The sequence below is a fragment of the Microtus oregoni genome, unplaced genomic scaffold (genome assembly GCF_018167655.1).
Source record: "Microtus oregoni isolate MIOR12 unplaced genomic scaffold, Mior012 000029F_ref0000214, whole genome shotgun sequence".
Taxonomy (NCBI): Eukaryota; Metazoa; Chordata; class Mammalia; order Rodentia; family Cricetidae; genus Microtus; species Microtus oregoni.
Genome location: NW_024543088.1, coordinates 6,711,006 through 6,737,741, shown reverse-complemented (window position 1 = coordinate 6,737,741; position 26,736 = coordinate 6,711,006). Strand labels below are relative to the sequence as shown.

Genomic DNA, 26,736 nt, shown 5'->3' with positions numbered 1-26,736 from the left:
ATTTGTATTTGTGAGTAAGGACAGCATGGTTTAAGGAGCTACATTAAGTACCCAGAGCTACACAGAAAAATATTGTCTTTGCAAAACAAACACCTTTAATCCCAGCACTCAGGAGGCAGAGGCAGATAGATCTTTGTGAGTTCAAGGCCAACCTGGTCTACTAGACCTAGTAACAAGAGAGGCTTCAAAGCTAGAGAGAAACCCTGTCTCAAAAAACCAAAAAAAAAATTACTGAAACCACCTGTGTTAGTTATGAATTTTATGTATGTGAAGAGATACAATGAGATACCCGTATTAAAAAACATTTAATCGGGGTGGCTATTTTAGACTTCCAGAAGTTGAGTCCATTGTCATTATGGTGGGGAGAATATGTTGTGCAGGACAATTTTGCTGCAGGCCACAGGAAGTTGACAGAAATGCTTGGCAGTATCCAGAACATAGGAATTCTCAAAGCCCATCCCCAGTGCCACACTTCTTTCAACAAGACCATACAGACTCCAACAAGGCCACACTTTGTAATAGCACCAATCCCTATGATATTATAGAAGCCAATAGCATTGACTATCACACTGCCACAATCAGGTCCTTTCTCAGACTGGTGACTCCAGCAGCTGATTTTCTCCCATTTCCCCTGTAGTGCACTTCGTTAACTATTCTTTCTATTCTGATCTGAAGGCAGACACCATGTCCCACATGCAGGTCCTTCTCCTGTGAGTTATTGAATAGTGGAATTCATGACTCAAGTGTGTAATTTTAAAAGTCTGAGGCCACACAGTCATTTAAAAATTTTGAATCATTACCGGGTGGTGGTGGCACACGCCTTTAATCCCAGAATTTGGGAGGCGGAGGAAAGCAGATCTCTTGGAGTTCAAGGCCAGCCTGATCTACAAAAGACAGTTCTGAAACAGGCACCAAAGCTACAGAGAAACATTGTCTCAAAAAAAAAAGGATTTTAAATCAAGACAGCAAGGTCATTGACCTGGAATGCCACAGAATGAAATCGAGGTCTCATATAGAAACATAAGAAACCTCATCTCACCAATATTATTCTACAATTCTGGAAGGGCAGCTATTCTAGAATATACCTTTCCAGTGAGAAAACACTGTACACACTTAAGAGATTAATAAATAAAAATCTGCACAATGGTAGCATACATCTATCTCTGGCAAATGCTCAAAGAGGAGAGAATCTAGAATAAACAATGCATTCCACATACACTACCATCCTTGAATTTCTTTTAGGTTCAGACTCTAGCTTACACTTTGAAGAAATTAAATAGCCATGGGAAACTGCAAGTCTTGCCAGTTAGGGAATTGGGAAACTTAAACAGCAAGGATATTGCCACGATTATGTCAAAAGTATGTAAGTGACCTGAGCAGCAGGTCATACTTTACTGACAGGGCCCTATGTGCAGTGCCAGAAGGTGAGAAATGCAGGAAAACTGGAACAAAGGTATGATAAAAGCTGGGACAGAGAAGGCTTCTATAAGCTATGTCTTATTCCAATTAAGCTTCTTAAGTTGAATAGCTTCTTGTCTACCATTTGTAAAGGGAAATGGGAGGAACTAGGAGACTTCTAGGAAATCAGCAGAAATTACAACACAATGGGACAAACTCAGAATAAGTGTAATCAGGAAATGGAACACAATAGCAGGGTGGTGGTGGAGCATGCCTTTCATCCCTGCACTGGACAGGCAGAGATGGGTGGCTCTCAGGAATTTCGAGGCCAGCCTTGTCTCCAAGAGCTACATCCAGGACAAATTCTAAAGCCACAGAAAAACCCTATCACAAAAAAAAATGCAACACAAGAAAAACAAAGGCGATCTCAAGAATATTATGGACTATGCCCAAAGTGGCCTTGGGACCAGATCTCACTGTGGTGGGAAGAGTTAGGTTCACAGGATCTAAAGAACCTCTCCAGAATGGCACTGGTTCCAGATCCTTACCATCTCTCCCAAACATATTCCTGGTTTCAGTGAAGGAGTTCTATTTTATTCTCCATAACTCAGGACCTTAGGAAAAACCCCAAGGCCTAGACACTCACTAGGCTGTTCCTGGCTCTGCCAAGAGTATCCCTGGTTTTGAGAAGGAGCTAAGTTCCTTCTCCATGAGTTGGACCCTAAATGGAAAGACATCATTGATATGGCCAGCTCTCAACACAACAGCATTTTCCTTTTCAAATGACTGTCACTTCTCTCAGCATATACATCTGACAGAACTATAATTTTCTCTAAAAAGAAGTGGGACTTTAAGTCACACCATACCCTAATGTTCATTATGATCTCATAATGACCTTGAGCATTGACCTTCTTCATTGATTTGGGACGGGAGTAGTGGCTGTTTATAAATCAGTGGTGTCTCTGTCGTGGTCTAGAGCCATTTGTTTGAACAATCCTTGTAAACAATTTTGTATCCTAGCATCTTAATCTCTAACAAGCCTAGTTAGCACACTACTTTGCTATCTTTGAATAATTTAGAGGCAGGCTTCCTCAGCTAATATCTCCTAAGCATTGGTGATGCCTTTATATCACATTTCTACTCTTCTGCACTACCGGTTAGTGGTAGAGTGGGAAGGAAATCAAGAATGCCATTTACAAACTCCACATAATAACTCCAAAGGGATCGTACTCCTAAATGTTAAATGCAAAGGCAAAAGCTTCTGAAAGATAATAGAAAAACTAGGGATCTTCAAGTTTGGGATCCTGCCTTCTATACGTATCAAAACCACGTTGATGTGGACCACAAACCTTTTTTTTTTTTTTTTTTGGTTTTTCGAGTCAGGGTTACTCTGTGGTTTTGGAGCCTGTCCTGGAAGTACCTCTTGTAGACCAGGCTGGTCTTGAACTCAGAGAAATCAGCCTGCCTCTGCCTCCCAAGTGCTGGGATTAAAGGCCTGTGCCACAACCGCCCCGCTCACAAAGCTGTTTCTACACACTTCCCTGCTGGAAATGCTTTTCACAGATGCAGCCCACAGAGGGAAGTTATTCAGAGGCCAAGACCTGGAACTGGGGAGTTGCAAGGACCATATGGTACTTTATAGAACACTGATGGTAGCAGTGGGTTCCTACACTTGCTCCCATGGCTCACCATCCTCTCCTCCACTCTTGGAACAGCAACCCCTTATGCACCATGTCGTGGCTTCCAGGCTCACCCATGTTCTCCTCAGAGCTCGCTGCAGTAGCACTCACAGCACAGAATACAATCCACTGGTGCCTGCTCAGCTTTAAAATCAATCCAGGAGCAAGGCGCCAGGAAGTGCCCTGCCTGATTTCTGACTGACAGGTCGGCCTGGAAGTCTTGATTGGCTAGTGAGGCTTGAGTGACAAGAGCACCTCCCTGAGCCTTACAATGCATTTAAAGACACAGCACAGAATACCTTGGCGATGGCTTCCACCCAGACCCAGACTTTTACAGATCTGCAGACAAATGAATTTTAATATCACTGATGCCTCTATCAGATAGATGACACAGCTGTCTTCCTACAATCCACAACCACATTGCCTTCATCCTCCTGGACATGACGTGGCTAGCTTGCACAGCCGATTGCACAATGTGGAGTAGACTGATTCTCCTGTTCAAAACATGGAAGGGTACACAGAATACTAATGAGTACAGATTTTAGGAAACCAAAGATGATGTTTGTTCTGTGGCTTCAGGCTGACACCAGGAGTCACAGTTACTTCTGACAGCCATGAGAGCAACCCAAGCATCAAATGACAACTAAATTGATATCTTTTTCTCCTGCCAGAAGATTGCGTGATAGCTACAGATTATGTCCCATTACAGACTATGACCAGCTGGCAAATTTAGCTCAGGTTCTCAGGTGTTCACCATTACAGAGGCTTTGAGACTGCCACATTCTTAAGCTTAAGTGGGTACAGTCATACCGATTTTTACTATACTTGCTTTATCATTTTATCTTTTGTAATTACACAATAAGAAGAATTCTGAATCCTCTCCTCTGTTAAAAGCCATAGATTTATCCATTTTAGGCTCCTTGTCTCATGGGTCAATTATCCTATACGCATTTCCATTGGCTGACTCTCTGTGCTGAGTGTGGGAGCTATAGCCCTTTAACTTTCCAATCTGCCTTTCCTAGCTTTTCAGCATAGCATGGGTCAGACTCTGCTGGCCACAGCATGTATGCTTGGACTCCCCCAATCTCAGCAGTAACCTAGGCCAATTCTAGGGCAAACACCATACCCCCTTCATTCTTTTCACCCAGACAAAAGTGGGAGAAGCTGTGGATTGGTGAGCACAGCACTGCTGGTTGCAAGGGTGAAGGCAAAACTTATTTTGGTCTCTCCAAGTCTTGGAGCTGTCTGAAGATGGCAGTGGATACACTATCAGTGCTGTGGGAAAACTATAATATTTAAAAACTGTAAAAATTTCTGCCTTTGTCTTTGCTTCTTTCAGCTCCTCTGACTATCAAAATCCATTTTAGCAACTGTACAGATACTTGAGTGCTATTTCCTTGTGCCATGTTTACAAATATTTGCATTTTTACGCCAAATTTTATGTCCAGCTGTACTCTTTGCTTTTTAAACCTACTACTAATTTCTGAACACTCATTACTTACCTCTCCAACTGTGGTGCAGTTTTATTGTGGGATCCCTCACATGCTCCCTTGTACACATGACCACACTTCTGTATGATTTGGGGTTCACTTGTAAGACCCACTTTTAGGTGCCATTTGTTGGCTGATTGGCATATTGGGCTGCCATTTGTAGACAATAACACCTTGCTTTCTAAAAGGTTTTAGAGCCGCTTTTTGCAAAGCATTAGGATTCTCAAATGCTAGCTCTTTAACTATCGATTGCCCCTCTTCTGTATCTCCAATCAACCTATTAGATGTCTGTGTCAGTCTGGAGACAAAGTCTTGAAATAATTTATCTGGTCCCTCTCTTATACTAGACAATTCCCCAGCCTTTTCCTTAGAAGATGATGTCTATGTTAGGCCTTCTTAGCAGCTGCATTAACTTGGACATATGCTATCATATCAAAGTCTAATTGCTGATCTCTGTATCTCCTTTGCACACTCCTGCCTAGCCTCATTCTGCCTAACTATAGGTCAATTCTGGTATGTTACTAACCAATGAAAGAAATACATATTCAAAGAAAAGAGAAGCATTATCCCACAGCAGTGTGAACTTGTGTAATGTGAGCTGATTTAGATCTGTGACATGAAACCACTGCTACAGTCAATGGCCTGTGTCTGAAACCTTGGGATGACCCAGTTGTGTCAATCAGAACTATACACATTTGTAGGCAGAGATTTCCTTTTCAGATAGTTTCTGAAAAATGACATGTAGACTTAATATTAATTATAAATGATTGGCAGAGAGTTTAGGCTTATTACTAGGTAACTCTAACATTTAAAATTAATCCATATTTCTTATCTATGCTCAGCCATGTGGTGGTACATTTATTAGCATAACACATTCATCTCCTTATATGTCTGCATTTGGTTTGTGAGTTCTCTGACTCTGCTCTTGCTCTTCCCAGAGTCCTCAGTTTGGTTTTCCTTCCTATACTTTGTTACTAATAATGACATCAACACATTGTCATGGTATATATGAGTATTCCACAGTACCTATTTGCAAAACAAAACAAAAATCTACAAAAAACCTTTTCCTTAAATATTCATTTGCTCAAGGGAATACCCCCAATTGTATACCCAGTAATCTGGTCTGTCTTCATTCATGTGACATGCATTAATACATGCTGGGAAATTACAGAATCACTCCCTATTTAGAGACACAGAATTATGCAGTAATTATACAGTTATCAGTTTTTGAGATCGACCCATCAGAATCAATGATTCTGTTGTGATCGATTTAATCAAGACGTAAGGCATATCGGCATAATTGCCTTGTAAATGAACTGGATGTTTCCTGGCTACAGAATTCTCCCATAACTTACTCTCATCTGTTAACTTTGTGGGATATATAGCCCATAGTTTAGCATGATTTGATCTCATTTTGGGCACAATTTCCCCTAACTATGGGCAAAAGCAGGCACAGTGTCACAAAAAAACCTGTTCCCTATTACCCAGTCTTCATTCTTTTTTTCCAATGTATACACAGAACTATAACTTCTTGTGATTATCTTCACTGGCAATCATTTGGCCAGCATTAAGTGTCCAGGCAAAAGTACTTCATTAAAACTTCTGATGAGAAGCCAAGGACAATGGTACGGGGTTTTAATCCTACTTAATGTGCTGGCTTTGTGGGAGCTTAGCCAGTTTCGATGTTTACCTTCCTAGATATGGACAGAGAGGGGAGGACCTTGGACTTTCCACAGGGCAGGGAACTCAGACTGCTCTTGGACTGGAGAGGGAGGAGGAGAGGAGTAGAGGGAGGGGGAGAAGGGTGGGAGGAGGGGGAAAAGGGTGGGAGGAGGGGGAGGAAAATGGGAGGCTGGGAGGAGGCGGAAACTTGGTTTTTTTTTTCCTTTTCTCAATCAAAAAAAAAGAAAAAAGAAAAAAATTATGGGCTAAAAGAAAAAAAATAAAACCATTCATAGATTTCAAGGGCATATAAATCTACATTCATAAGACTGTAGATTGATAGTCACTCAAATGGACAGAAAAATAAGTATACTCTGGTTTTACCTCATTTACAGATAAAAGACTGGCCTAAAGTAACCTTTCATAGAGATTCTCTTCAGGATGTATACTTTGAAGTAATTGGAGAGAACTGGTATCTGCAAAGGCTTCATCATATTGAATACCATCATATGGCTTCTCTGCAGCATGAAATTTTTCAAGCCTTTGAAGGTGACTATAACATGCAAAGGCTTTATCATACTGAGGATATTCAGAGGGCTTTTGTCCATTATCGCTTCTCTCATCACCGCAAAAACAATTGGCACATGTAAAAGTTTTATCATGTTTATTACATTGATGAATCTTAATATCTGTATGAATTAATTTTTATAATTTTGTTTAGTGTAAAGAGGAATCACATTTTATCTTTTACATTCATGGTGCTCTCTTTTAGTATGGGATGTTCTCTGTCTCTGAACAACCTTTGATAGTATGGGTCTATTTTTAAATGACCTACATTTATAGCATCACTTTATATGAATTTTTTACATATTTAAAAGGAACTAGACGAACTCAGTTTTAAATAACCTTACATTTGGATTATTTTGTTTTCCTGTAATGCAATACCTACCACAAGAAAGTGTACTAGGACAAAAAAAAAGTAAGGACACAGTCCAACACTCACAGGGCTTATCTTCTGTTTGAGTTTGCTGATGTCTTCCCAAGGAAGTTTGAGAACCAATCAAATATAATCGTATAGCACATTCAACAAATCTACCCAGTGTTGAAATACTAAATATCTTTCCTAACTTCTCATTATTCTGAAAGAGATACAGTCCCTCTTTCCATTTTGGGAAGCTCACTTGTGACATATGACATTCTTACTAAAGGGAAGAAGAATTGTCCATTGAATTCACACAGTTTGACTTTTTGTAATTGGCAGACATGTGGTGTAGGAATTTATGTTTCTCCACAAGAGCCTTTTTAACTCTCATGACCCAACTCTTTCAATAAGTCTGGCAAAGTCACAAGTATATGAGTAACATGCGCTTTACTACAGAGTATTTTTGGCACAGTTTTAAACATATCCTTATTATCTATTCAATGTGTCTATGTGTTATCTGAGTGGTATGAAACTAAATGGATTAGCAGCTCTACAGTACAATTCTCATGGTAGCATCAGTTAAGACATTGTTTCCTTCTCTTCTGTTCAGAGGAATGCACACACCATTTACCTCATATTGAGGCATATAATTTTATGAGAAATTAATAATCAACTGAATACTTTATGGTGTGCTTATTTTTAATATTCATTTTTTAATATTATTATTAATTTATTATTAAAGATTTCTGTCTCTTCCCTGCCACCGCCTCCCATATCCTTCTCCCTCCCCCAATCAATTCTGCCTCTCATCAGCCAGAGGAACAGACTGGGTTCCCTGCCCTGTGGGAAGTCCAAGGATCTCCCACCTCCATCCAAGACTAGTAAGATGAACATCCAAACAGCCTAAGCTCCCACAAAGCCAGTACGTGAAGTAAGATCAAAACACAGTGCCATTGTTCTTGATTTCTCAGCAGTCCTCATTGTCTGCTATGTTCAGCGAGTCCGGTTTTATCCCATACTTCTTCAGACCCAGTCCAGCTGGCCTTGGTGAGTTCCAAAAAGAACATCCCCATTGTCTCAGTGTGTGTGTGTGTGCATCCCTCGTGGTCCTGAGTTCCTTGCTCGTGCTCTCTCTCCCTCTGTTCCTGATTTGGACCTTGGGATTGTAGTCAGGAGATCCAATGTGGGACTCTGTCTCCATCTCCTTTCATTGCCTGATGAAGGTTAATATCCAGGAGGATGACTATATATTTTTCTTTGGGTTCACCTTCTTATTTAGCTTCTCCAGGATCATGAATTATAGGCTCAATGTCCTTTATTTTTGGCTAGAAACCAAATATGAGTACATCCCATGTTCCTCTTTTTGGGTCTGGCTTACCTCACTCAGGATAGTGTTTTCTATTTCCATCCATTTGCATGCAAAATTTGAGAAGTCATTGTTTTTTACCGCAGCATAGTACTCTAATGTGTAGATATTCCACACTTTCTTCATCCATTCTTCCATTGAAGGGCATCTAGGTTGTTTCCAGGTTCTGGCTATTACAAACAATGCTGCTATGAACATAGTTGAGCATATACTTTTGTTGCATGATAGGGCCTCTCTTGGGTATATTCCCAAGAGTGGTATTGCTGGGTCCAGGGGTAGGCTGATCCTGAATTTCCTGAAAAACTGGTACACTGCTTTCCAAAGAGGTTGCACAAGATTGCATTCCCACCAGCAATGGATGAGTGTGCCCCGTACTCCACAGCCTCTCTAGCAAAGGCTATCGTTGCTGTTTTTGATTTTAGCCATTCTGACAGGTATAAGATGGTATCTTAAACTTGTCTTAATTTGCATTTCCCTGATTGCTAAAGAAGTTGAGCATAACCTTAAGTGTCTTTTGGCCATTTGAACTTCTTCTGTTGAGAATTCTCTGTTCACCTCAGTGCCCCATTTTATAATTGGGTGGATTAGCCTTTTACAGTCTAGTTTATTGAGTTTTTATATATTTTGGAGGTCAGACCTTTGTCTGTTGAGGGGTTGAGAAGACCTTCTCCCAGTCAGTGGGTTGCCTTCCTGTCTTAGTGACAGTGTCCTTTCTTTACAGAAGCTTCTCAGTTTCAGTAGGTCCCATTTATTCAAGGATGCCTTTAATGCCTGTGCTGCTGGGGTTATACGTAAGAAGTGGTTTGCTGTGCCCATGTGTTGTGGAGTACTTCCCACTTTCTCTTCTATCAGGTTCAGTGTATTTGGACTGATATTGAGGTCTTTAATCCACTTGGACTTGAGTTTTGTGCATGGTGATAGATATGGATCTATGTTCATTCTTCTACAGATTGACATCCAGTTTTGCGAGCACAATTTGTTGAAAATGCTCTTTTTTTCCATTGTATACTTTTAGCTCCTTCATCGAAAATCAGGTGTTCATAGGTTTGTGGGTTAAAGTCCGGGTCTTCTATTCGATTCCATTGGTCAACTTCTCTGTTTTTATGCCAATACCAAGCTGTTTTCAATACTGTAGCTCTGTAATAGAGTTTGAAGTCAGGGATGGTAATGCCTCCAGAAGTTCCTTTATTGTATAAGATTGTTTTGGCTATCCTGGGTTTTTTGTTTTTCCATATAAAGTTGATTACTGTCTTCTCAAAGTCTGTGAAGAAATTTGATGGGATTTTGATGGGGATTGCATTGAATCTATAGATTGCTTTTGGTAGAATTGCCATTTTTACTATGTTGATCCTCGCAATCCAAGAGCAAGGGAGATTCTTCCATTTTCTGGTATCCTCTTCAGTTTCTTTCTTCAAAGACTTAAATTTCTTGTCAAATAGATCTTTCACTTCTTTGGTCGGAGTTACCCCAAGATATTTTATGCTATTTGTGGCTATCGTGAAAGGTGATGCTTCTCTGAATTCCTTTCTTGTTTCCTTATCCTTAGGGTATAGGAAGGCAACTGATTTCTTGGAGTTGATCTTGTATCCTGCCACGTTACTAAAGGTGTTTACCAGCTGTAGAAGTTCTTTGGTAGAGTTTTTGGGTAGCTTTTGTATACTATCATATCATCTGCAAATTACGAAAGTTTAACTTTTTCCTTTCCAATTTGAATCCCCTTGATTTCCTTATGTTGTCTTATTGCTATTGCTAGAACTTCAAGCACTATATTGAAGAGGTATGGATACAGTGCACAGCCTTGTCGTGTTCCTGATTTTAGTGGGATGGCTTTGAGGTTTTCTTCGTTTAATTGAATGTTGGCTGTTGGCTTGCTGTAAGTAGCTTTTACTATATTTAGGTATGATCCTTGTATCCCTAATCTCTCCAAGACCTTTAGCATAAATGGGTGTTGAATTTTGTCGATTGCTTTTTCAGTATCTAATGAAATGATCACATGGTTTTTTTTCTTTCAGTTTATTTATATGATGGATTACATTGATAGATTTTCGTATGTTGAAGCAGCCCTGCATCTCTGGGATGAAGCCTACTTGATCATAATGGATAATTTTTCTAATGTTTTCTTGGATTCGGTTTGCCAGTATTTTATTGAGAATTTTTGTGTCGATGTTCATGAGTGAAATTGGTCTGTAATTCTCTTTCTTGGTTAAGTCTTTGAGTGGTTTTGGTATCAGGGTGAATGTAGCTTCATAAAAGGAATTTGGCAATGACTCTTCTGTTTCTATATTGTGAAATACATTAAGGAGTATAGGTATTAGCTCTTCTTGGAAGTTCTGGTAGAATTCTGCATTGAAACCGTCTGGTCCTGGGCTTTTTTTGGTAGGGAGGTTTTTGATAACAGCTTTCAATTCTTCGCAACTAACGAAGTCTATGTAGATTGTTCACCTTGTCCTGGTTTAACTTTGGTATATGGTATTTATCTAAAAAAGTGTCCATTTCTTTTACATTTTCCAGTTTTGTGTTATACAGGCTTTTGTAGTAAGATCTAATGATTCTCTGAATTTCCTCTGTGTCTGTGGTTATGTCCCCCTTTTCATTTCTGATCATATTTATTTGCATGTTCTCTCTCTTTCGTTTAATTAGTTTGGATAGTGTTATGTCTATCTTTTGATTTTCTCCAAAAACCAACTATTTGTTTCATTGATTCTTTGGATTGTTTTCTGTGTTTCTGTTTGTTGATTTCAGCCCTGAGTTTGATTATATCCAGTCTTGGATTGGTGAGATGGCTTAGCGGTTCGGAGCGCTGACCGCTCCTCCGGAGGACCCAGGTTCAATTCTCAGCACCCACATGGCAGCTTGCAGCTGTCTGTAGCTCCAGTTCAAGAGAATCTGACATCATTATTCCAATGTGCATGAAATAAAGTTGTTGGTTTAAAAAAAAAAAAAAGATTATATCCAGTCTTCTACTTCTCTTGGGTGCATCTGCTTCTTTTTTTTCTAGAGCTTTCAGGTGTGCTGTTAAGTCTCCAATGTATGCTTTTTCTGTTTTCTTTAAATGGGCACTTAGTGCTATGAACTTTCCTCTTAGCACTGCTTTCATTGTGTCCCATAGGTTTGACTATGTTGTCTCTTTATTTTGATTAATTTCAAGGAAGACTTTAATTTCTTTCTTAATTTCTTCCTTGACTCAGGTGTGGTTCAGTAGTTGACTGTTCAGTTTCCATGAGTTTGTTGGCTTTCTGGTGGTACCATTGTTGTTGCCTTCTAACTTTAATCCGTGGTGATCTGATAAGACACAGGAGGACACTGATATTTTTTTTGTATCTGTGGAGGTCTCCTTCATTACCGAGTATGTGGTCAATTTTCAAGAAGGTTCCATGATCTGCAGAGAAGAAGGTATATTCTTTCCAATTTGGGTGCAGTGTTCTGTTAAATCCATTTGCTTCATTACCTCCAATAATTCTTAGTTCTCTATTAGGTTTCTGTCTGATTGACCTGTCCATTGGTGAGAGAGGTATGTTGAAGTGAGAAATCAAAAAGTGTTACATTATCACTAAATGTGCAGGACTTCTGTCCATATAATTTTGCATGTACAAAAAAATAGAGACTTCATAATGATTGAACAGATTTGACACTTGTAGACTTGTATTCTTCCCAGTCTTATGTAAGTAAATGTGTGTTGTCTGAATATATTTCCAAAACATTTATAGTTACATTCCCTTCAGTATGAATATTCTCAGGTCCTCAGAGTACTGTGGTATGCAAAGGTTTGTAGACCCCTTATCCACTAAAAGTTTACTCTCATATAAAGAGTACCAAGAAGAGGAAAACTTTACCACACTGATTGAACCTAAAGTGTTTGACAGGCTGACTGTGGTGTCACACCCCTTTAATCCAGCACTTGGGAGACAGAGACTGACAAATCTCTGTGAGTTAAAGGCCAGCCTTGTCTACGAGTGAGTTCCAGAAGAGACTCCAATGCTATAGAGAAACCCTGTCTCGATAAACCAAAAAAAGAAAAAAAAAGTTTTGTTGCAATATGATTTTTTTTCTCAAGATGTTAAAGCCTGATACAAAGGCTCTACCACATTGGCTGAAGTTGTAGGGTTTCTATTCAGCATGTGTTCTTTGATGGCATTGTACACTTCTGCGACATGCAAAGGCTTTACTACATTGAGTACATTCATAAGGTTTCTCTCCAGTATGTGTTCTTCTATGTGTTTGTAGACAACTTTTTCGAGAAAATGCTTTATCACATTGATTACATTCATATGGCTTCTCTCCAGTATGTGTTCTTTTGTGAAGTTGGAGTTTATCGCGCTGTGAAAAAGCTTTATCACATTGCTTACATTCAAAGGGCTTCTCTCCAGTATGTGTTCTTTTATGTCTTTGGAGTTTAGAGCACTCTGAAAAAGCTTTATCACATTGCTTACATTCAAAGGGCTTCTCTCCAGTATGTGTTCTTTTATGTATTTGGAGACTATGTTGATGTGAATAGGCTTTACTACATTGATTACAGTGATAAGGTTTCTCTCCAGTATGTGTCCTCTGATGTACTCGAAGATTACTGTTCTGTGAAAAGGCTTTACCACATTGATTACATGTGTAGGGTTTCTCTCCAGTATGTGTTCTTTTATGTAGTTGGAGATTATATTGAAATAGAAATACTTTACCACATTCATTACATTCATAGCGTTTCTCTTTAGTAGGTGTTCTTTCATGTATTTGGAGTTTAGAGCATTTTGAAAAAGCTTTAATACATTGATTACATTCATCAGTTTTCTCTCCAGAATGTTGTCTTCTGTGAACTTGAAGACTTCTAACATATGAAAAGTCTTTACTGCATTGATTACATTCATAGAGATTATCTCCAGCTTGTGTACTCTGAAGTAATTGGAGAGAACTGGTACCTGCAAAGGCTTCATCATATTGAATACCATCATATGGCTTCTCTGAAGAATGAAATTTTTCAAGCCTTTGAAGGTGACTGTAACATGCAAAGACTTTATCACATTGAGGATATTCAGAGGGCTTTTGTCCATTATGGTTTCTCTCATCTCTGCAAAGATAATTGGCACATGTAAAAGTTTTCCCATGTTTATTACATTGATGAATCTTAATATCTGTATGAATTTTTATAATTTTGTTTAGTGTAAAGAGGAATCAGATTTTAAGTTTTACATTCATGGTGCTCTCTTTCAATATGGGATGTTTAGTGTATTTAAAGAACCTTTGATAGTATGGGGTTATTTTTAAATGACCCACATTTATAGCATTGTTTTATAAGTGTTTTTTTTTTACTTATTTGAAAGGAACGAGCCTAACTCAGTTTTAAATAACCTTACATTCCTTTTGCATTCTTATGTTTTCCTGTAGTACAATACCTACCACAAGAAAGTGTACTAGTACAAACAAAAGTAAGGACACAGTCCAACACTCACAGGGCTTATCTTCAGTGTGAGTTTGCTGATGTTTTCCCAAGGAAGTTTGAGAACCAATTAAATATAATCTTATAGCACATTCAACAAATCTACCCAGTGTTGAAATACTAAATATATTTCCTATCTTCTCATTATTCTGAAAGAGATCACTCCCCTTTTCAATTTTGGGAAGCTCACTTTTGACACATGGCATTCTTACTAAAGGAAGAAGAATTGTCCCTTGAATTCACACAGTTTGACTTTTTGTAATTGGCAGACAAGTGGTGTAGGAATTAATGTTTCTCCACAAGAGCCTTTTTGACTCTCATAAGCTAACTCAACAAGTTTGGCAAAGTCACAAGTACATGAGTAACATGCACTTTACTACAGAGTATTTATTTTTTTGGATAGTTTTAAACATATACTTATTATCTATTCAATGTGTATTATGTTTGTTCCTTGTGCAATATCTGAGTGGTACTAAACTAAATGGATTGGCAGCTCTACAGCATAGTTCTCATGGGGCTGTAATTCAAAAGGTGATATCAGATAAGACATTGTTTCCTTCGCTTCTGTTTAGAGGCATGCACACACCAGTTACCTCATATTGAAGCATAAGATTTTAATCAACCATATACTTTATGCTGTGCTTATTTATACTAATTTTTTCTTTAAATCTTCTATGGAAATTAAAATTTCTACAGAGAAAAATATACACCAAGTTGCAAATAAAAATTACCTTCCATGTGTTCCAGCACTTTGACAATGATCTTCACAACTGCAGCCTAAAATATAGGAACAGAAAGTAGACAATATATTAATGGATATTGTACAAAATTGAATACCTTAATTGAACTATGTCTTAGTTATTTGACTCATTCTTACTCTTTCTCAAACAAAAATATATAAAAGTATCAATAAATAATACACAGTTCTCCCCTTATTGTAAAATGTGAAGGAAAGTTCACAATCTTACCAAGAGCAGTGAGGTTGCTGTATGTCTCCAGCATCACATCTATGTAGAGTCTCTCCTGGGAAGGATTCAGTAAAACCCACTCATCCTCAGTGAAGTCAATGTGCACATCTTCAAAGGTCACTGAATTCTAGAAGAATCCAATCAACAATAAAACAGGGGCTGGAGAGATGGTTCAGTGGTTAAGAGCACTGACTGCTCTTCCAGAGGACCCGGGTTCAATTCTCAGCACCCACATGGCTGCCCACAGCGGTCTGAAGATCTAGTTCCAGGGGACCTGACACCGTCACACCAATGCATATAAAATAAAGTTAAATAAAATTAAAAAAAAAGGGCTGGAGAGATGGCTCAGAGGTTAGGAGCATTCCCTGCTCTTCCAAAGGTCCTGAGTTCAATTCCCAGCAACCACATGGTGGCTCACAACCATCTGTAATGAGATCTATGCCCTCTTCTGGCCTGCGGGCATATACACAGACAGAATATTGTATACATAATAAATAAATAAATATTAAAAAAACAATAAAACAAAGTGTGATCCTGACATTGGATACTTCTTTTACAATGATATATTTGTGTTCTCTTACAATGATATATATGTGCTGCTTCCCACACTTCTTCCATTCCATTCCATATAATGTAACTACCAATCACTGTAGAAGGAAACTAAAGAAGAGGTTCATGTGTGCCATTCTTTGGCCCTTTAAATAGGATACAGCCTTGAAAAAGAAATGCCAATAAACAGACATACAGAGACAGACAAGCAAGCAGATCAACACTACTGAGAAAACATTAGAGAAATAATAATACCAATGATTATCTAGATAAAGGATGGCAAAATTGGGTATATTCACTTGTGACTTTAATCCCAGAGATCAATGTAAAAGCAGATGAAATAAATTGAGTTGGATGTCGGTCAAAGCCTATGCAATGACTTGCAGGTAAGCCAGAGTTACAAATTAATAAAACCCAGTATCCATCCATAATCATTTAAATAAAAAAACGTAAAAAGAAATCAGAGGTTTAAATGAAGTTCTTACAAAAATTTTTGTATTTACTTTAGTTCTACATTCATCTTCCAGAACTTGCAGTGGCCCGGTTTAAACTCTTTCATAGTAAGATCTTAATAAAAGGGAGTGCAGCTTTAACAGTTACAAATTGACTAAAGAAAACTCTAGCCCTGCAAAAGATGATCATAAACAACATAGAGGAAGGGAGATGGGTCAGCAATTAGCGGTCTTGCTGTCCTTGCAGAAAAGTGGGCACAATTAATTGCCAGTACTAAAGGGGACTTGTAATTATCCATTACTTCAACTTCATACGTTCGAAAACCTCTTGTGACAACCATGAGAAACAGGCACGCCTGTGGTACATACCCTTGTATATAAATACAACCTCATATTTACTGAAAGCATTCAAACAAATTAGAGGCAGGTAGAAAGTCACACACCTGCAGTACAGAAGGCAGAGGTATTAATGTCATGGATACTAGTCTCCTGGGAAAGGGAATGATACCCTCTACCAAACGTCAAATTTCAAGAAATTCCGGAACTTATTCTTGATATGTACAAAAATCTATATTCCAGGCTCATTTAACCGTAAAACAATACAGAAAAATAACAAGTATGTTGTTTTGCCATTAATCCCTCTGTACAGAAGCCAGGATCATTTGTATTTCTGTGTTGAGGACAGCAGGGTCTAAAGAGTTACATTGAAAGCCAAGAGCTACACAGAAAAACGTTGTCTTTCAAAAACAAAAGTACAAAAAAAAAATAGAAATCAGGATTGCAAAAGGCTTATGAGTGAATAGCAATTATTTCAAATGCATGTTTTGTCTTTTAGTGATACCATATATAATGGCAGTGAAGTCATGATTGCAGGAAATACATAACCAGAAATGGGTTGTGGCTATGAACATGTAAATCCAATCCTCAATGTAGGAATTTCATTTCCAAAAGATTTCACCTACTAAATGTTACACAAATACAACAAAGAAGAGCACCCTGGACAGACAAGTGTTCAACCACTTCTTCTAATCTAAAACCTTTTCCTTTGATCAACTACATTCTGACCCTGATCCATAAATATTCAGTCATCCCATGATAAAAAAGTATTTAGTCTAACTTCAATGACTGTCATAGGCTAGAACAGTCAGTCCCTGTAGTGTTTCAATGTGAAGTCTAATATAACAATCATATTATTGACTTGATTGGCCATAACCCAGCCCAATAAAGACACACCTAATAGTGCCACTCACTCCCTGGGAGATTATTGGATTTCACTACATTCAAACTACCAGTGTGGTATAGCTGAGTCTTAGATAGATACCAATTATCTGAGGAACTGCCATATTGGTTTACATAGTGGAAACTGCCATATTTGTTTCCATAGTGATTTACAACATGGCTGTAGCAGGGGGTGCATGGATCCCAAAGAGGACTATTAAATAGACTAGATTTTGTGGGAGTACACAGAGCAAGAACAGGAAGGATCATAAGAGTAAATGTAGGTATGTAGGGGAAAAACACAGCAAGAAATTATCAGAATGAGAAAGATTTCAAGGGTTGATGTTAAAACTGGGCAGTAACAACTCTATGCAATCTGTGAGGGTCATTATAGTGAGGATTCCCTATAACTCAGAAATATGGAGCCTGTACTGGCCATCTTCTGTAGTCGCATATGGCTCCCAGTGGTGGGAATAGGAAACCAAGCCAGCTATAAAATATTCAGCACACACGTGTTGTGTCTGGGAGATACACCCGGAACATGGTGGCTCAAGATTTGTGCAGTGGCTAACCAATGACTGGCCCAAATTGAGGACCAGGGTTGCTAGGAAAAGTGACTACATTTGCAGGATCGAGAAGTTGGATGGCTCAGAGAACTAGGGTAGAACCAAATACAAGTAACAATAAAGAAAAAAAATAAATGTAATGATACCTATTTCCATGACAAATAGATCTCTAGGTCTAAATCCTGTTCGCCTTTTTTTTTTTTTCTTTTTCGAGACAGGGTTTCTCTGTGGCTTTGGAGCCTGTCCTGGAACTAGCTCTGTAGACCAGGCTGGTCTCGAACTCACAGAGATCCGCGTGCCTCTGCCTCCCGAGTGCTGGGATTAAAGGCATGCGCCACTGCCACCTGGCTCCTGTTCGCCTTTGTTGAGAGCAGCACACTTCTTTTTCCTGTGCTGGTTCCATTCCCCATTAGTAGCTCTCCTTGATAGGTAACCTGTGACCCTGGGATCTCTAACATTTTGGGTAATTAAAGAATTCCAACCTTCCAATATTAAGATCCAATCAACCATAGGCTCTGGGTCAGTACACTGACTCTGCCCTCTGCAGTACACATATCTAGTCTTCTAGACTCTGGCTGGCTCCATTCCACTGTCACTGCTGTTTTGGTGGTCATCTCACACTGCTGGCCTCTTCAGACACTGGGGTCTTCTGTTGCAACCGAGCTTCACTTTCACCAGTAGTTTCTCATAGAATCTCCTCAGGGTGCTGCACCTCTTGCCATGACCCTTCCAGTCCTGGGCACTGAATGAGACTGCACCTTCAGTGATGTCCTTTCCTGGCCTCTCACAGTGCCAAGTCTTACATCCATCAATACCTTCAAAACAAATATTACCTGGGTAAAACACATTATAAACTCCATCTACCAGCATGAGGTACAACAATGGCTACCTAGGAAGACAGCTTCTCTGTGATCTTAGTAAAGACTTCCAGACATTTTCACATCAGTGATGCTGGTCTCGTAATCATCACTAAATTTTTAGCTCTGGCCGTCCAGCATTAAGTACCCAGTAGAGCAATATTTCGCTTACAAACTTCTGATAACTTGCTCATCACAGCTGACTCTTCAGCCCAGGCTAACCAGAAACATGATTTAATGTCTTTCTTTTATCCTTAAGTCTTAAGCCAGACCATGTGTCCCAAGTTGTCAGGTTCTGCTGCTTACTGGGGTTGGAACATGGCACCTTGTATAATTATGTTGTATCAGCTTTCTGTCTTTCATTGTATAAGCTTGGCTGTCCTTGATCTGTAAACTAGGCTGCGCTTGAACTAACAGAGTATGCAGGCCTCTGTGTTCTGAGTGCTAGGGTTAAAGTCAATGTGCCACCACCCCCTCAGGCCAACAATTCCTTTATTCTATTTCTTAATCTGTTGACATCCTTGAGCAGATGATTTAGACACATTCCACTTTTGGAGGTCCTTATCTCCTCAAGTATGATTCCTTGCTCAGCTGCTCTTTTTATTATGTATCTTCAGTAGAGTTAACACTAACATACACTCGGCAGAGTCTATCTTAAGCTGTGTTGAGATTTTTTCTACTAATGTAATAAATCAAAAATCTCCTTACTTTAGCCTCAGGCAGATTCTTTAAGCTAAGGCAAACCTTCACCGAAACATCATAAGAGTAATTTCTAAAGAACATGGTAAAATACTTGTCTGAAACCTCTTGTGCTGGCTCTTGATATTTCATATCATTATCAAGGTCACTCGCTCCCATCCTCCTCCTAGTATGACCCTGTATGCAGTGCCAAATGCATTCTGTCCTGTTCTTAAGCCAAAGAATCAAAGACCTTATCATTCAAAACAAAAGTATGGTTAGGACTAGCACAACAATACCCAAGTCCCTGGGACAACTTCTGTTTTAGTTTGGTTTTTTTTTGATTTTTTTTTTGTAAGGAGACACCATGACCAGAGAACTCTTATAACAAAAGCATGTAATTGAGGAGGCTCACGTACAATTTCAGAGGTTGAGTTAATTATCACATTATGGCTGGAAGCTTGTAAGTTGGCAGCCAGATGTGATACTGGAGCTGAGAGGCATTTGTCCTTGACTCAGAGGAAACAGGATGTAGTCTGACACACTGGGAAGTATCCTGAGGATAAGAGAACTCAAATCCACAGTGACATACTTCCTCTAACAAGACCATGCCAACTCCAAAATGGCCACCCCTCCCACTACTTACACTCCCTAAGAGATTATGGTGCCAAATATATTCAAACTACCACAGTGGTGCCAGGCGGTGGTGGCACGCGCCTTTAATCCCAGCACTCGGATCTCTGTGAGTTCGAGGCCAGCCTGGTCTACAAGAGGTAGTTCCAGGACAGGAACCAAAAACAATGGAGAAACCCTGTCTCGAAAATTCCAGAAAAAAAAAAGGAAAAAAAAAAAAAAACAACTACCACAGTAGTATAGCTGAGTCTTGAGGTAGATAGATTAAAATAATTATCTGGGGAATGGCCACATTGATTTCCATACTGTCTATACAGGTTTGCATTCCCAGCAGCAATGGGGGAGCATTCCCTTTTTCTATATTTTTGCCACTATGAGATGTCACTTGTGTTATTGATCCTAGCCAATCTGACAGGTATAAGATGAATCATTAAAGTAGTTTTGATCTGTATTTCCTTGATAGCTAAGTATGTTGGACATTAATTTATGTGTTTTAAGCCAGTTAAATTCATTTATTTAGAATTCTTAATTTTGATCTGTACCATATTTTTATTTGATTATTTGATCTGTAGATGTCTAGTTTCCTCAGTTCTATTTAATTCTGAGCAAGTAAATCAGGAACCACAAACGCAAACATGGTATGTACTCATATATATGTGGGTATTAGCAGTTGAGTAAAGAAAAATCACAGTACAATCCACAGACTCAGAGAAGGAAAGTAACAAGAATGGCTGTAATAGGGAATGCATGGAGCCCACATGAAAAGAGGAAATAGACTAGATTTTGTAGGTGAACAAGGAATCACAACAGTAACAATCATGGGATAATGGGGGGATGGAGGGAGAATATACAGGGAGAGATGACTGGAACAGGAAATGTTTAAAGTTGATGTGGAAACCTAATATAGTAGAAACTTTTGGCTAGCTAAGAGGGCAACCGTAGTGAGGACTCCCAGTAACTAAGAATATGGAGCCTGAACCTGTCATCTTCTCCAATGACATATAGGTCCCTGTGGTGGGAATAGAGAAGAAAGCCAGCCACAAAATATCTGACACTCAGTTGTGCTGTCTGGAAGATATACCAGGAAATTGGTGGCTTAAATTAGTGTAGTGGCAAACCAATGACTGGACTAACTGAGGCCTAAGTGAAAAGAGACAACCCATGACCAACACTGCCTGGATGGCAAGGAACAAGAAGTTCAATGGTTCAGAATTTAGAGTAGAACAAAATACAAGTAACAGAAAAGGAAACAATGGTCTATATAAGGATCCCTAGCTCTATTCTAATAGAATCATAATTGTTTCCTAGACTAATTGTCAACAGAGGGCCTTCCTCTGAAAATTGATTATGGCAGATGCAAAGAACATCACTCAAACAGTAGCTGAAGTACTTGTAAGCAAGCAGAAATTTGGGTGAGGGTTTTTTGGAAGCCATAGGTGTCAAGGACACCAAAAAAAACACAATTTATGGAATCAACTAAGCAGGGATCATAAAGGTTTAGAGAGCCTGACAGAGCAATTATGGAGCTTGCAGTGTCTGAGTTCGATCCTCTCAATGTGCACTTTGGTTGTTTTGCTTTGTGTTTTTGTGGGACTGCTAACTGTGAGAGTGTTTCTGACTCTTTTGCTTGCTCTTGGAACTATTTTCCTTTTACTGGGTTGTGTAATCATGCATGGATATGATGAAGGTTTGTGTCTAGTCTTAGTGTATCTTGTCATGATGTTCATTGACATTCCTAGGAGGCCTGCTCTTTCTGAAGGTAAACAGAGGAACAGTGGATCTGGGCCAGTGGGAATGTTGGGGACTAGGGAGTTTAGACAGGGTTGAAGCTGTGGTCAGGATGTACTGTATGAGAGAAGAATAAAGAGAGAATAAACAAAAAGAAATGAAAGTGCTTTGAATCTAACTTCATAATCTTCAACAGCCAAAATGTTGTTCAAATATCCAAAGTCTCTTCTGATACTCAAAGACAAAATATTATCTTGTGACATCTTTTAAAATCAACAAGCAAAGTAAACTTTTCAGACATATAATGACACAGGATATATTCCATTCAGAAAGAGAGGAATATATTTGTCTGTGTTCCTGCCAATAATTTGGGCAGACAATCCATACTCACATTCAGACCACACCAGGCAAAAAACAAGTAGGCCACCATTTCATTCCTTTAGATTCCACCGTCACAATCCCCAAACAATTCTCCAGCCATCACCCATGAGACATATCCCCACCCCTCAAGAGCAGGCCAGGCCAGCAAGAACAGGTAGTTGAACTCAGGCAAAGACTCCCTTATAAAGCAGAGTCCACACCAGCCATTAGAAATCCAGGCAGCCTGTCCACCACTGGGTCTCCTTCACTCTTTGAATACCTCCTCCAAACATTATCCCCATCCCACCTGCCTTCTTGTCACTGTGTCCTAGCCTCCAAAATAGGTGGAGATGTCTTGTTTGAACAAGACACACCAGCTGTCAGAAGTCCATGTAGGCCACTGGTGCACTGACATGTCCACTCCCAAAGTCCCTCACACCGTACAGTCCCCAATCCAGCACCCCTCTTCATGTAATCTTAGCCACCAACTTGCACAAAAGACTTCCTGGCAGAAGAGAGACCACATCTGTCAACTGATTTTTAGCCCCAAACATGGTTGTGGAGGACCTCTGTTGAACCATAGACCACACAGACCAGAAGAACAGACAGCAAATAGAAACCACAGAACAAAACACACTTTCAATATAGACAAAATGAGAAATAGGAACCTAGACTCATAATCACCACAAACCCAGATGCGTAGATGACAGTGTAAGAACACAAACAACAGCCATGTCAATATGTCCCCACCTGAGCCCAGCTACCCAACTACAACAAGCCCTCAATAGTCTATCACAGCTGCAACACAAGTGTGAGAGGTGTCTTTTACTCTTTTCCTTGGTCTTGAGACCCTATTTCTCCTATTGGGTTACCTCTTCTAGCCTTGAGATGAGAGCTTATGCCTAGACTTATTTAACTTCATATGTTGTAGTGTAGTGCCTGCACTGTGAGAAGGTTCATGAGTCAGGCAAGGGACTGGAGATTGAAAAACTCACAGAGACAGGGGCCACTCTTAAAACGAGAATGCCGCGGTGGCAGGGAAGAGACAGAAATCTTTAATAAATAAATAAATTTAAAAAAAATTAAAAAAACAAGAAAAAAACAAAAAACAAACAAACATTAACACATCAAAAAAAAAAAAGAGAGAGAGAGAGAATGCCGATTATATTGTGTTCCAGGGCAGCTTATATAGGGTTCATCTTAACTAATGGCCACATCCCAACTACTGGGATTTTTTCCTGCAAACCCACCAGAAATCACTCCCCTGCAATCAGGAACTTATAGAGGTCTCGTAGTCAGAGAAACTGCAAGCCCAGGAAAACAAGCTGTTCACTTGGGCAAGCAAAGGGTCATAAAAACCTCAAGCTCTGAAGGTCTGCAGTCCCAAACAATATGTCATGTTTTGTTTATATCCTGGGAGATCTTCTCTTTAAGAAGGAAAATGGAGGAGAAAATATAGAGGAGAGGGCGTCAGGGGAGGGGAATGAAAGAAGCAAATGTAGGGCAAATTGTAGTGCAGATATATTTATTGTATGAGAGAAAAATTTTTAAGAAAAGAAAAGAAAGAGGAATGTGAACACTGTGGGGGAAGACTGGACCAAAGCAAGATTAAAACTCAGCAGGATGAAAACAAAAGTCTTCAATTCCATATCTAACTCAAGGGGCTTCATTCTAAAACAACTTAGACAGCTCCTTCACTGTAACTGTTCATTCATGTCACTCAGTTGCTATTCCCACTCTCTGTCTGCAGCTGTCCATGGCAAATGCCTCCTAGCTTGGGTATGTCACTATCCTGTGTTCTCAAAAGAACACAAACTTCTTCAGAACTTCAGGCAATAAACTCTCAAAGGCTCCTCACTAGGTTCCCGACCCTGCCAAATGCAGCAAGATACAGCAATGTTGAGCTGAACCCACAGAGGGAGAATTGACAACCTTTACAGTTGACATATTTATTGTTCCCAGGATCAGTACATGGGGGATCATGGCAAGTTTGGCTTCTAAGTTGGGATGGAACCCACCAGAGTTGCATGGACCAGAGACACAGTTGGTTTTGAATGAAGTTGACTCCTGGACCTAGGAATCAGTTTGCTTACTCCTTCCATCAATAGATGGTTTAGCTAGATGGAATCTTACCGTTAGAGTACCATGCTAGGCTTCCTCGCTAGAGCACGGAATTTCCTTTAATGGTGAAAATCTACTTGAAAGTTTCTCCCACCTGAATCTACCCAAAGCTTTATTTCATTATCAATAAGACTTTTGCATTTCATTCTGTCCCACTTGTTTAGTTTTTTTTATTATAAACCTGAATCAGTCATCTGTAAAAACTATCCATCAGAATCAATACTTTAAGAAATCAGCCTCTACTTTTTAATTTTGGCTTTCTCAATTTTCAGGTAATGGAGAAAGTAAGAATTGTTTGGGACAAAAATATAATCCAATGACCTCTAGCTTAATTTTTCATGGAGTCTACTTCTGACTGAACTCCTATGAAGTCCACCTTCAATGTCTGCATTCCTCTCAACACACCCATCTTTTCAGTCCCATAAGAACGACTGGTGAAGCTCTGTGTATTTGTTTCTAGGGATTTTGCCATCTCAATCTTAATATCTTCAACAATCCTCCAAAATCATCAATTCAAAATCCTTTGCAATAACAACATCACTCTGTTGTACCACATTTTCTTATAACTTCCTTGTTATATGCTGTGACTTAATTCTAATCAAAAGCATCTCCATATTTACTTGACTGATATTACAAGATCACAAACCCATCATCATGGGAGCTTAGGATAGAAATTCAAGATAGCACCTGAAGTAACAAAAAAAATAAATGGAAAAGTTTTATTAGCTTTTCTCTCATTTGGTCACTGTCTCAAGCTCAGCTAGCCCTCTTATCCAGTCAAGCTCCATTTGCTTATGAGTATTGCCGGAGTCAGGGGAAGAGTCTTCCTATATCAATCATCAATCAACACAATTTCTCACAGACATAGTAACTAGTGATTCTGAGTGGCCATGCCATCAACTGATGTTCCCTCAGATGACTCTAGGCTACATTATGTTGGCGGATGAAACTAAGACAAAGAGACAATAATATATGAAAATGTTTTAAAAACACAAAACCAGCCGGGCGGTGGTGGCGCACGCCTTTAATCCCAGCACTTGGGAGGCAGAGGCAGGCGGATCTTTGTGAGTTCGAGACCAGCCTGGTCTACAAGAGCTAGTTCCAGGACAGGCTCCAAAACCACAGGGAAACCCTGTCTCGAAAAACCAAAAAAAAAAAAAAAAAAAAAAAAAAAAAAAAAAAAAAAACACAAAACCAGTTCATTGACTGTATCAATCACTTAAACAGCAGAAATACAGACATGAAGACTGCAACAACTGGAAAACACAGATATACATATAAATTACAAAAGGCAAGCCTCTAAGATCAAGAAGAGAAAACTAAAACTGTCCCTTTACAGACAGCACCCAAAGCAACAAAAATTTATGGAATTCTTAATAAAATAGTATATTTCCTGAATACAAAAATTGTCTTATGCTGTATAGAATGTGTAGTAAGGGGAAACACTCCTTCACTGCCTGTGGGCATGTAAACTTGGAAATCAGCCAATCTGGAAAACAGTACGACAGTTTCTTTTAAATTTGGAAACAAGCTACCTCAAGACTCAGTAATATCACTCTTGGATATATACCCAATTGATGCTCAATAATACTACATAGACTTTTGCTCAGCTATGCTAATAGCAGCATTCTTTATAATAGCCAGAACCTGAAAACAACCTAGTGGTCCCTCAACCAAAAAATTTACAAAGAAAATATGGTACATTTGCACAGTGCAATAGTACTCAGTGGAAAAAAAAGTGACATCTTTAAATTTGCATGCAAATGAATGGAAGTAGAAAAAAATCTTCCTGAGTGAGGTAACCCAGATCCAGAAAAAAGAAGATGGTGCATATTCACACATAAATGGATATTAGATATCAAGCAAAGGATAACAATCCCACAGGCCACAACCCCAGAGAAGCTAGCTAATAATGAGAACACTAAGAGAAACATACATTGATCTCTCTGGGAAGGGGAAATAAGATAAAATCTCCTAAGCAAATTGAGATAACAGTTCTGTTAGGCATAGCCAAACCATTTTACATAGATCTTCTATTTTGGTTGAACTAGTATAACTACAGCAATTTAGTCTCATGATAAAGTCAGTCTTTTATTAAGCTTTTTTTTTATGACCCTTATCTGCCTTTATTTTTTAGCTGCTAGCTTGTAGCTACTCCCTTAAGAGAGGTCTTTCTGATTTAGCAGTTTGGGGGGCAAAGTTTCAAAACAGTGGCTTCCTGGTTTGCCAGCTGAGTCTGGCACTTTTGGGAGGTCTAGCTATGGAATATTTAAATTTGATTTTTACTTGTGAACAAGAGGCATTTTCCATTGGTATAGATTCTTGTATATTGATACAAACTTAAATTAAATTTGAATATGTTCCTATTTTCATCTATAATATTTGTATACCTCACCAAAGTTATTTTGTCATATTGAATGTATGCATACTTCTATCTCTGCTGTAGACATTTTGTATATCGATACAAGTTTAGGATGTATTTATCATATTGCAATATACCTTTCTACCTCTGATTAAAATACTTATAATTGTTTACATTTTTAGGTCATTGTCCTCATTTCTTGGACACTTCTTTAAAGATTGTTTACTGATCTTACTACAAAAGCCTGTATGCCACAAAACTGGAAAATGCAAAAGAAATAGACATTTTTTTAGATAAGTACC

General features: G+C 39.0%; 1 pseudogene; it reads right to left on the bottom strand.

Annotated features, from left to right (window-relative positions):
- The window catches only part of LOC121464649, a 237,874-nt pseudogene extending 218,464 nt beyond the window's left edge, over window positions 1-19,410 (bottom strand).
- Window positions 19,411-26,736: the final 7,326 nt, after the last annotated feature.